Source organism: Monodelphis domestica, chromosome X (assembly GCF_027887165.1).
Source record: "Monodelphis domestica isolate mMonDom1 chromosome X, mMonDom1.pri, whole genome shotgun sequence".
NCBI lineage: Eukaryota > Metazoa > Chordata > Mammalia > Didelphimorphia > Didelphidae > Monodelphis > Monodelphis domestica.
Genome location: NC_077235.1, coordinates 65,362,171 through 65,374,677, shown reverse-complemented (window position 1 = coordinate 65,374,677; position 12,507 = coordinate 65,362,171). Strand labels below are relative to the sequence as shown.

At 38.9% G+C, this 12,507-nt stretch overlaps 2 long non-coding RNA genes and 1 other non-coding gene across 3 annotated transcripts in view; all 3 read right to left on the bottom strand.

Annotated features, from left to right (window-relative positions):
* LOC130456073 (uncharacterized) lies at positions 1-6,381 on the bottom strand. Its single transcript, XR_008914346.1, has 2 exons — positions 1,927-6,381; positions 1-175 (listed from the first exon to the last, which is right to left on the bottom strand). It is a non-coding gene; the product is annotated as an uncharacterized LOC130456073 (long non-coding RNA).
* Positions 1-7,152, bottom strand: part of LOC107650312 (uncharacterized) — a 154,614-nt gene extending 147,462 nt beyond the window's left edge. Inside the window, exon 1 of the long non-coding RNA XR_008914347.1 lies at positions 6,388-7,152. This is a non-coding gene — a long non-coding RNA (uncharacterized LOC107650312). The remainder of the gene's footprint in view (positions 1-6,387) is intronic.
* MIR7383-2 (microRNA mir-7383-2) lies at positions 4,591-4,649 on the bottom strand. The gene has a single exon (NR_127656.1). It is a non-coding gene; the product is annotated as a microRNA mir-7383-2 (primary transcript).
* Positions 7,153-12,507: the final 5,355 nt, after the last annotated feature.

Genomic DNA, 12,507 nt, shown 5'->3' with positions numbered 1-12,507 from the left:
TTCTTGAGAAAACACTTTAATTGGTATTCAAAAAAAATGAATGGTGGGTTTATGGGTCCAGAAGTGAGAAGCCTGATGTCACAGTGATGCTGGAAAACGCCTTTAGCTATCATCTTTTTCACAGCAGATATGTTGTAAATGATTATTTTTCTCTTTGTTATACTGCTTGTTTACACTGTCAACAAAAAGGTAAAGTCAGTAAGCTTGATGTTTATTTAGGCCTAGGAAATGAACAAGCTTGAGCAAACCTTTAAGGAAAAAGTCCTTTCTCAAATTCAATAAATACAAATATTTAATAAGTATAGGCAGGGACTCCGAGCCAATTGTTTAATGGGAATGATGTTGTGATCTTAGTAATTAATCTGAAAAGAGTAGAGCATAGTCCCTGATTACTTTAGCACCTGAGATGAGAATGAATGAAGAAAACGAGCTAGACACAGGGAGGGAGAGAAACATCACTTCATCTAGTCAGAGATGATTCTGGGAAAGGTTTAACCACCAGCTCTCCAGGGAAAATATGTGTACCTGCCACACTTTTAAGTATAATCTGTATAAACATTTTTACATTAAATTTTGTAGTCTAGACGACAGTCAACAAAACAACAAATAAACTCTGACTTGTAGCATTCCCCCATTTCCAAGGTGTCAATGCTCACAAGGAAAATTCAACCATCAGTTACTCAGGGGCTGCCTCTACCCAGCACACACACACACAGAGGAATACATCCTCAACCCCCCCCCCCAGGACACCTTTTTCTCTAGTGCTTGCCCTTCTACTTACTCCCCATGCCTTCCCTAGTCACTGACAGATCTAAGCATCATAAGCTGGGGGGAATTTGTTAGCCCTAAAAATGCCCTCTGCTATTCTCACCTTAAAAGGAGCCAATTCAGTGACTTGGGCAGAGCAGTAAGCTCTGGTCTTGCTGAGAAGGAAACTTGATCAAGAACCAGGTGGCTGGAAGCACATGGGGCTATACAGCCTTCAAAGTCTCTGCTCCCCTGACACATTGCTCTTCCAATACAGAGAACCACCAAGACTCCCTAGGATTTGGCCATCTGTCATTTCTTCCCAATCAGTCTTTGTGGTGCACTTCTTGGCAGGCCAATGCTATCTTTACTCTCAAGGCTACAGATTCCTGAAGACCACATTCCCCAAGGGATGCTGGGCTTTTTCCTTTCAATGCCAAGTGAGTCTTTTCTGGAGGCAGAGGATTTATGGCCTAAGTCTCCAGAGGCATCCCTGGCATATCTGCAATAAGCAGAGGCTGAGCAAATTACGGTCTGCTCCCCAAAAATGGCCAGGCTAACCTTACCTGGGATCAACCTGCTTTTGAATCATTTCTGTAGCTTTAGAGAAGGGTCAATGGAGTGGGAGGCAGACAGGGGAGAGGAAGGGATAATTCAAGAGTCTGGGGACATCTGTGTTTTAGAAATAGCTGAGGGAATGGGAAGGGTCTTGCCTTCCTATCCTCCCTAGCATGTGAGACTAAAGCTGTGGCCTATAGCTTTTCTTTCCTCCTCCCACACACACCCTTGTAAGTGCTATTCCTTCTTTCCATCTCATAGGCTATCTAGGAAAGCCCTTTAGCTTTTCAGTCACCAGGTACCTCCACCAAGCCCACAGCTAGAAGACTTGGAAACAGAAAAAAAGGAAAGGGCTCTAGTGAGAAACAGGAAACGGGGAGATAGAAAAGGCATATATAACTAGAAACAGAAGTGAGCAGAGGACGATGAGAATGGAAATAGAGATGATACCTGAAACAGGAAGTACTGGAGGGAGCTGCAGTTGAAGTCCACTGGAGATGGTATATTAGGAGTGGTGAGGTTCAACAGCAGCTTGTTAAGCAGTGCTTGTTTTTGAGGATCTGAGTGTTAAAGGAGACGCTTGCCCAAGCTAAGATATTACTGGCAGCCCTGCCCACTTACATGATAAACATGCTTCATCTGGTCTGGGAAGGTGGGTGAGACCAAATGAGGATAATAATCCCGAAACCTGGCTGTTGTAAAAAATAAGATGAATCCAAGAGAATGCTGGAAAATACCTGTATTAATTGATGAAGAGTAAAGTCAGCATTCAAGAAAACAATAAACACAATGGAAACAGAAATAAATATTTAAAAATTCAAACTAAATGTTACAAAATTACATAGAACAAGGATGGTCCTTATGTGTGGCACACTATGATACTTAAGAGATTTTTGGATGTTTTGATTTACAGTTTCATTTTGGGGCTTTGGTTTTGTATGAGTGTGCTCTTGACAATGACCAATATGGAAGTGTTTTGCATGATAATAAAAAAATTTAACAATATATGATTGTCTATACTATAATAAATGATGATCAGCTTGATTTTAGGAAAACATAGACTTACATGAAATGAGTGAAACAAGAAGAACCAAGGAAAAATTTTACACAGTAGCAGGAATATTGTTCGAAGGAAAACTGTAAATGACTAAGCTCTTCTGAGTAATATGAACATTCAAAATAACTACAATGAAGGAAGTTGCTATCCATATCCAGAGAAAAGAACTGATAAATAGAAGTGTATGTGTGTCACATACACATTTGACACAAATAACATATCCATATCTGTTTCCAATGGTGTCACTTTCTAGTGCAGACTGGGGAGGAAGGGTAACATTTAAGAACTTAAGATGTTACCCACCTCCCAAAAAAGAAAAAAAATTGTTAAATTTGAAGAAAACAATCAATTGAATGATGAGGACAAAAGTCAGAAGGAAGAAGATTTACAAAGGAGTGAGAACACAAATGTATAGTCCTTTTCAAAATGTTTTGCTGGGAAGAAGAGATATAGAACAGTTGCTAACCGAATACTAAATTATAAAGATTTTTTTTAAAGATGATGGTGGATATCTTCTCTGAACCAATTATCTTTTCCTTAGGCCTCTAAAGTGAGCCTTCCCCTTGTCTCTGAAATTCTACTCATCCTCCAAGACCTGGCCCTTAAAGCCATCCTTCATAGAAGCTTTCCCTAACCCTAACCCATCACCAACTTCATGTAGCAACTTTACTCTCCTCACAATCACTTCTACATTTAATCTATAAAATTATATGTACATATCATACATTCCTACTAGACTAAAGGCTACATGATAGCAAGCACTACACATTATCTTTTTATTTCCTTACATTGCTTGCAATGAGCCAACACTACCAATAAACCCACAAAAATCAAGAGCATTTGCAACTAATACATAGAATAACAAACAAAAGGGGAAATACTAATAGTGGAAAACCCATTAAAAATAACAACAAAATAGATGAAATAATTGGGGCATAAAGAGAGAGCACTTTATCAATATTTGTTATCAACTAAAAGGCTTTAATGGCATTCATCTTACACATAAAATGATTTGCAGATTTTTTTCCCCTCTCAGTATGGAGGGGATGGTGACTCAAAGAAACTCCTTCAGGGTCTTCAATGTCAAAATTTCCCCCACAGGCTAGTGATATCTGACTTTGTGAGAAGTTAAAAAAAATTAAATTAAATTTTTAAATGCCTCCTTCCTTAAAACAGTTAGAAAAAAGCATAAAGCCAAGGACCAAACTCCAAAGAACACCTGCAGTACAGGTGGGTGGGAAGAGAAAATGAAACCATATTAATAGTTTCATCCCACTATTTGAATAGAATAGTATAACGCATTTCCAAGGGGAATTTTAGAGAGTCTAATTACCTTACAGTAGTCATTTCTTTATCCTACTAAGTAATGCTAACTGATTTCACAGTACCATAAAATATTAGTCTAAGTGAAAAATAAAGGTTGCAAGGTTTTTAGGATTGGAGGCTTCATTTTCTTTTTGCCTAAACTAAACCAACCTCATAGGTATAGGGAAGGCCAGATAAGGAGATGAAGCAAATCACCAACTTCAGGTCCTAGAGAGAGGCCTGGGAGCACTGGGAGGTATATGGGTCACATAGGCATTAGAGCCTGAGCAAAGTCTGGAATCCAGGTCTTCTTGACTTAAGCACCCTAACTCACAACCTTCCTTGTGTCATGTAAACAACCAGGTTTAATGTGTCATCGATAAACAATAGTGTTTGTTTTAGAATGACTCCTGAATTCAGGATTCATTCATTTTTTAATGTCCCTAACAGGGGACTAAAAGGCAGCATGGAATAGTGGATAAGAAACCTGCCTTGAAGGCTGGAAGGTCTGATTATCTCTTGCCCCTGCCACATACTGGCTAAGGAACCCACTGCTCTCAGAAGAAGTTGCAGAGAAAGTGGCCACTGGTATTGGTAGAAGACATTTCCTATGACATTGAACTCACCAGTCCACAACCTAGTTACTAACAGTTATATTATGAAATAGAATAAAGTCATGTTTATGCCATGCATTTTGAAGATGTCCCATGAACGGAAAAATCATGGTAATCAAGTAGCTTCTGAGGCTTTCCAAGGATTGTAAGAAACACATTTTCACATTCAGTTGTTCTAATTATGGACTTTATTGAAAAACATACAAACCACAATAGAAAGGCGCTGGCAGGAAGTCCACTTGGTCCAGACGTAGCTGTCACCAGATGGCCCAAAGGAGGCAGTGGTAGTGGAGTTTTCTATTGGGGTAAACAAAGGGAGCTGGAGCCTCTTACAGTCAATATAAAATAAGAGGACCTCAGGTACCTTGGAATACGCCAATCATGAGGAGGAGAGAGCTGAGAAAAGACTTGGGGAGGTCCTTTGGAGGGCCTTGGTCTGTAAGGGCTTAATAAAGACTTACTTAATTGGATGTAAAGTCAAAGATTACAGGAAGGAATAGCACCTTGGATGTATGTATCTAAACATGGCCATTCTTGTTCAGAGTGAGCAAACCCAATGGAGGCAAAGAATAGACTATTATACCTGAATTTATAGATAAATTACCAAGGGTTTGGAAGATTATACATTATATAAGATAAATACTTATTGCTACTCCTTAAAGAACATGCAAAAATTTCTTTATTTTCATGATTCCCAAGCATATTACTTTGGGTTTTTTTCCCATTTGTTTGGTAATAGTCGAAATACTCAGTAGCTTTCATATACAACTGTGGCTAAACACAGGCAAGTTGTTGGGAGGGTTCATGTGCACACAATGAGCACATGTTACTGCATCTTTTACTTTGAAAAACATACTAAAGACTCTTCCTGTATCTTCTGAACCCACCAAGTCCCCCAACCCTTTAGAGCTTTCTTTCAAGGTTTTAATTCCCTACATGATAAATTTTTAAATTGTCTTGTAAGAGCTGACCGATGCTAGGCAATAAAACAAGTATCAGATACTGTTTACAACAAATACCCTTTGTTCAATGCTACTAGTTATGCATATTAAGAGAAGAAATGATCAGTTCCCAGTTCTGATTATTTTCTTCCAGCATAAGGATGCCACACAGACAGTAAACTGTTCAAAATGCTTGTGCTTCTGTAGAACTGGTTGAGATGAAATCCCATAACAGGATCTGCCAGTTCCATAAAATTCATCTCTTTAGACTTATCCAAATTATGTATAAAGCACATCCACAAATCATCTACATATTATGTGCTAGTGTTACATAAAGAAACAACTGTACAAGGTGTGCACAAAAAAAAAATCAGTTTCATTCAGATGTCTTTTTTCTCTTTCTTATTTAATGAAAAAGGACCCCTTGGAACATAACTCCCATGATCCTCTCTCTAAATTGGGCAATTCTGCATTAGACAGTATCTAATTCAATCTCTGTTTTTTCCTCTATTTTTACAAGAAGCTGTATGGATGTCTTTTGTTTGTACAGCAGTCATTGCTGCATAAAACTTCCCCATCCTCCCTTGACTCATGAGCCCTCCTTTGAAACAAACAGTAATAGTTAAGCAAAACAAATTGACAAGGTGACCACAACATTCCATGTAACATCTGCATAGGCCCCCACCCCTCTGCTAAGAAAGAAGGGTGCTGTTTCCTCATCTCTTTTCTTGGGCCAAGACTGGCTGTCACACAGGAATGCAGATAGAGAGCTGTAAAGGACTTCAGAGATTATCCAGACCCATCCCTTAATTTTACAGTTGAGGAGAGTGGGGCACACACAGTTAAACGATATGGGGAGTCCCTTAACTAGTGACCCAGCTCTTTAACTTCAAATCTAATACTCTATTCAAATCTAATAATATCACTGTGCTGCCTTAATTACTGATTACAGGCTTTTATTTCATCTATATTTGTATCATGGCAGCCATTATGCAGATATTCTATTTTTTTTCCCCAAATTATATGTCGATACAATTTTTAGAATTCATTTTCTGACATTTTGCAATCCGTGTTCTCTCTCTCCCTCCCTCCCATCTCTCCCCAAGAAGGTAGTCAACATGGTACGGATTGTACATAATACATCTAAGTATTTTATTCTGCTTACCTTGTTCTGCATCAGCGCGTGTGGCTCTTCTCCTTCTCTGCATTCCTAATTTCCTCGGTTCTTACAAAGGAATATTTCATGATGACACTTGCATACTAAAATGTGTTCAATCATTCTCAAATCGATGGTTGGCCCATTCCCCCTTCCCTCAAGTTCTCACAGTTAAAAAAAAAAAGAATGTTGCTATATTCTGATATATATGGGGCCCTTCTTCAATAGACATTTTTTAGATATAAGAGTATGGAAAGGAGGAGATGGGGGGGGGGGGGAGGGAGGAGGAGGGGGAGGAATGATGTGGGAACCTTAGGCCACCTGGGTGGGGAAACAGCTCAGAAAACAGAAAGAGGTCTGTCTTCTCCGTCCTCCTCCGCAGCTAAGGCCTACGCCGGCTCCCTCCTCATTTCCTTCCTTTCAACTCAAGGCAGATATAGGAAAGCAGTTTACCTTCCCAGCCAGCAGCTACCTCCTCCGGAGCCAAAGACTAACTTGGAAAGGGCATGGCTAGAAGCCTTAGAAAGAGACAGAAAACGGAAGCTACGCTACCCCGAACCAGGAAGTGAGGTAATAGCAGAAACGAGTTGTGACCGGAAAGGGAACTGGGTAGAGGAGGTTAAATCAAACCGCAAACCGAGTGACTAACGGAAGCTGGAATTAGTTAGAAGCTCAAGTAGAGGTCAGATAAAACGTAGTGAGGATGTTCCACAGTTCTAAGGACCAGATGTGGGGTTGGCCCTTGCCCCACCCCTGATCTGTTGGGCAGCTCCCCTCTCCTCCCACCCCCCAAACAGGCAGAAGCTCCAACTGGTCTGGGAAGATGGGGAGAAGACCGACTATGAGCCTGGGTGTTGTGTGATGAACTGTGCCCTTTCCCAGCTCATCCTTTTGCTGTCACTCTCCACCGATCACCCTCTTCCCCCTAGTCACACACTGAATTGTTCTGCCTTTATTTGCAGCTAGACGGGCGTCTGGTGGCGCCAAAGTGCATTGATAGAGGGTCTGGAGTCAAGGAGATCTGGATTTGAAACTGACCTCAGACATCTAGCTGCGGGACCCTAGGCGAGTCACTTGACCCCGTTTGTCTTAATCTACTGCAGAAAGAAATAAACTATCCTAGTGCGATATCTATTTAAAAAAAAGAAAAGAAAAGAAATAAACTACTCCAGTATCTTTGCCAAGAAAACCCTAAGATTACAAAGAATCAGATAGTGCTGAACAACAAGGACCCTTCCTTGTGTCAACATGGAATCCAGAAGTCCCCAAGCTTGTAGCCTAGGAAGATTAAATGAACCCCAGTTTACTTGGCTTAAGGGTGGACGAGGAGAGTCATGGAAGTAGGACTTTCCCTCGGGGAGGAACTCTCATGTGAGCCTTCACCCTTAAGCCAAGTAAATTGCAGTTCATTTAATCTTCCTAGGCTACAAGCTTGGGCACTTCTTAGCAGAAAGGAAAAAAGGAGTTTAAGGGTCTAAGGATGTCCTCCCTTAAATGGAGTTCCCCCCCCCACACTTGGAAGGCAAAGAAGAGGTTATAAATTATATATGTGAAATCATGAAAAACAAATTTCCACATTAGCCATATTTCCAAAAAAGCAAGAAAAAGAAAATGAGAAAATCATAGCACTTCAATTTGTATTTCATCCGTTCTCTCTAGAGGGGGACAGCATTTTTTTCCCTCATTAGTACTTTAGAATCATTGTTTTGATCAGAGTAGCCAAGACTTTCACAGTTGACTGTCATTACAGCATTGCTGTTACTGTCCATAATAATCTCCCAGTTCTGACTTCACTTTGTATAAGTGCATATAATTCTAAGCCAGGTTTTTCTGAAACCCCTTCTCTCTTCTTTTAAAATATATTTTATTCATATCATTAAATATTTCCCAATTACATGTACATTTTTTCACATTAATTTTTTAAAGTTTTGAATTCCAAATTTTCTCCTTCCTTCCTGATCCTCCTGCCTTGAGAAGATAAGAAATTTGATATAATTTTACCTTTAAAATCATGTAAAAGATATTTCCATATTAGCCATGTTGCAAAAGAAAAGTCAAAAAACTCCAAACTAAAACTTTAAAAGCACACTTCAATCTCCAGTCAGATTTCATTTTTTTTCTCTCTCTCTGAAGGTGGAGAACATTTTTTTAATCATGCATCCATTTGGATTATTTTCTTGATCAGAGTAGTTAAGTCTTTAAAAGTTTATCATCCTTATAATAAATTACTGTAAATGTGTACAATGTTATCTTGGTTTTGCTCGTTTCATTTCCTCGAATTCCAATTCTAAAAATATAATAATGAGTATAAATAAGTCCTTTTTCCTTTTATTTGATCTCTTTGAATATAGAGGTATTGCTACGATCAAAATATGCAGTTTTTGTGTGTAGTTCCAAATCATTCTTCAAAATGATTGGACTTGTAGTATCCCAATTTTTCCTCCTCCCCACCAGCATTTGTTATTTTCTTTTACTGTAATGTTAGATAATCTCATAATTTCTTATAGCACAATAGTTGTTAAGTCAGCCAGTCTTTTCTTGACATTTTGTGACCCCATGGCTCATAGCCCACCAGGCTATTTTATCATCCACTATCTCCCAAAGTGTGTCTAAACCTATGTCCACTGTGATGCTGTTTTCTGTACTAGTTCTGGGGATTTGCAGTTTTTTGATAATTCTAAGGTTGTGAGATCCTGGGAGAAGTATGGTCTCTACTCTCCTTTGTCCGTATTTTGGTCTTTACCCAAGGATGGGTCCTGGTCCCCTGCACCCACAAGTGCTCCTTTTTGCTTAAGTACTTTGACCAAGGCCCAGCTCCCTTGTGACAAACCACCAGCACTCCTCTCCTTCCTGGAAGTTAGAACAATAACTGGGTATTGGCAGTAGAGTTGCCAAAAAGTGCCAGTTATACCCAGGGCCCTTGTAAACTCCTTATGACTAGTTGTCTGACCCCTTTACCATTTCTGAGCTAAGAACTCCTGAAACAACAGCTGTTGCTGCTGCTGCTATCACCACTGTCAGGACACCCCTAAGGTTCTATCTATTCTTTGATTCTCTTCCATTCTGAGATTTAGTATTTCTGACACTGTCTTTACAAGTCCACATCAAGCTCTTAGATTCATCTTTTATTCCTTGGCTTTCCTCTATCTTCTCTACATTTCTTTTTAAAATTTAAGTTGATTGATGAGTTCCCTGTGTATCCACATTGCTCTCTTCAAACAAATCCCACTTTACCTCCCCATTAGAATTGTTTGTTGCCTAAGCATTTGGGAATAGACATTTGATGGCATATGTGGATCTTTAACACTTTTTCCTTTCTTAGATTTTGTTTCCTATGAATTTCTGTGCATTTTAATTACTATTCTTTTTAACTATTCTTTAGTAGTTAACTTAGAAGATATACATGTATACAAGCTTTTGTTTTCCCTCACTAACTTAGCCTCTGGCCACCCTCCACTCAAAGGCTGATTGGGGCTACTAGCCTTGTGAGGTCTTTACTCCTATCTAGTACATACTAGGCTAGCGCCACCTGCAGACAGGAAATAGATTTGCAACAATTTAATAAGTAGAATTGAAAGCATGGCTCAGTTTCCTGCCTATCTCAAACAGCTCCCATTCCAGGAGAGCATTACAGAGCTAACACAACTCAAACTTTTGGGGTGTCTTTTCTTACTACTGTTCCTGGGCACACTAGTCCTTGCAATTAGCTTGATTAATCCTGAGATTCAGGGAGGAGATTCATCTCCCTACACCCCCTTACCATTTTGGCCTGCCCAGTCTCTGCAACACACCCAATATGGGGTTCATCCACACTATGCCCAGTGTGGGTATGGGGAACCCCAGAGATGTGACCAAAGGACTCTAAATGGATGATGATACTGGGGAGGGGCAGGAGCCTTAAAGAATCTGGAGGTGAATTTTTAAGCCTTTTCAGACTCCATTGTTTTATTGATGTTAACTGTTCTAGTTTGTTCCCTTCCAAATAGTGAAGAAGTCTCTGTAATGTAGCTATTGGAATTGGAGAAAAGAACTTTTGAATTCAGTGCCTGTATCCTGTCACTTATATTATTACATTTGTTGATTGTTTTAAAATTTAATTTTGTTTGTTAAGTTCACATATTTATCTAATCAAATATATTCTGTTACATTATGTCACTTTCTGTTACTGTGTTTTGGCCATTAGTTATATGTGCTATTACATTATCTTTATTTGTACTCCCCCTCTTTGACTGGATGAAGAAAACCATTGTAAAAGTCCATAAACAAGTTGTGCAAACCCTTTTCTATGGCAAAACCATAAGACCTTGTGGATGCTGGGTTTGTCACCAGATCTCTTGAGGTCACATGTTGCTTAAACAGTATTTTGTGTCTTTTTGTCTTTGTTAATTGTCACATAGATGATGATGGATGGATTCCATCAAACTGGTTACAACCTATATAAAACCTTTGTAGAATTTAGTGACCTAAACATTTAAATTATTTTTAAGGGGTCTTCATAAGTGAATTTTCAGGTATCTAGTAGCACCACTACCTCTGACTGATCATTTGCCTACCTTTGAGTTGCTTGTAACAAAAGGTAAAGGATCCATTTAGTAGTTGAAGTGAATGGCACTATTGTATTCCCCAACTCTGCATTTATAAAAATGAATTGGATGAGACATATAAAGACATGCCTTTTATGGCTATTACAATCTCATCCAGGAGGTGGGAAAGTTTTCCTAATGGGGTGTGGTACTTCTGGATGGCTCTTGGGAAGGGAGCCTTTCCCACGTTTCCTAGTGGCTTCTGGATGGTTTTTATAATTGTAACTCTTCAGCCTACTCCACCCTTGCACCAGAATAATCTAGATTCTTGGTGACATTTTAGACCCAAAAGGCTTTCATCAGCGGTACAGAGATTTGTGTGTGTCTGTGTGTGTCTGTGTTTTTTTTTTCTGGGCTCCTCTTGGAATGATGTCAGTAATAGACTTTGTTAAAAATATCTCAGCCTGAATTTTAAAAATTGGCTAGATCTGCAGAACTTGTGACAAGTATCTATGAGCTTCAAAGGTTTTGTTTTTTTTTTTTAATGTCTTACAGCAAGTGGCTATAGAGACTCATGTGAATCCTAATGATAGTGGGTTTGTTTGCTATTGTCATTAAATGGGCTCTTGTGATTTTGGGGATTTGGGCACTTCTTTGAATGTGCATTACCTGTTATACTACTGTTTTATAAAGCTGTTACTTGATGAAAATCATTTGCACCCACACTGAGGATCATGACCAAGTTAAAAAGGAAATGGATCTCATTTTAGGGTGAGAAACCTTTGTATTGCACTTCTCCTTGGATAACACAGTGTGTCACTGATTTTGAACTATATATTTTTTAAAATTATTATTGTTTTTCCTTGTATGTGTAATAGCGTATTTGAATTTTCTTTTTTCTCTCATTTTTGCACTTGAAGCACATGTTACTAGTATTAATGATTTTTTGATTTTGCACTAATATAAATTTACAATATCCATTAGCCCTAATATTAATGCATACCTAAAAGCTTTAGACTATGGAAACCTGCCATTGATTATTAATATTATAGGACTTTGATTAATGATTGTGGCTGATTCCAGGCGAAGGGATCACAAAAAAAGCCATTATACAGTACTAAGAAGTTCAAGGTTAAGGAGACTAACCAATCCTGGTGGGATTGATGAAAATATGTGCCAAGTCAGAGGACTTGTTTTGGGGTTCAAAGAAGTGGCTGTTTGACAATGTCAGATGCAGGATTTCCCTGTGCCAGCTTCAGACAAAGTACCTCGGCTTAGCTATAATTCTGTCTCCCCTACCCCTGAGAGTGAAGGTAAAATCAGACCAGGGAATTATATTTTCCATTTACTGCAAAAATCTAGTCCCTTTTCTGACTTTCATAGTGTGGCAATTTTCTGTAGTCCTGACTGCTGATTGGGTAAGTGCATGTTGCTGCAATGGTTCTACAGGCTTGTGGGACATAAATCACTTTATTAGACCCTGGTTCTAGGACCTGTTATGGGCTTATTCTTGCTTACTCAGAATTTGTATATACTATTTAATTTTAATTTTTTTCCTTTCTTCTATTTGTTTTTTTTAATGTTTTTTACTTCCTTTTTACAATTG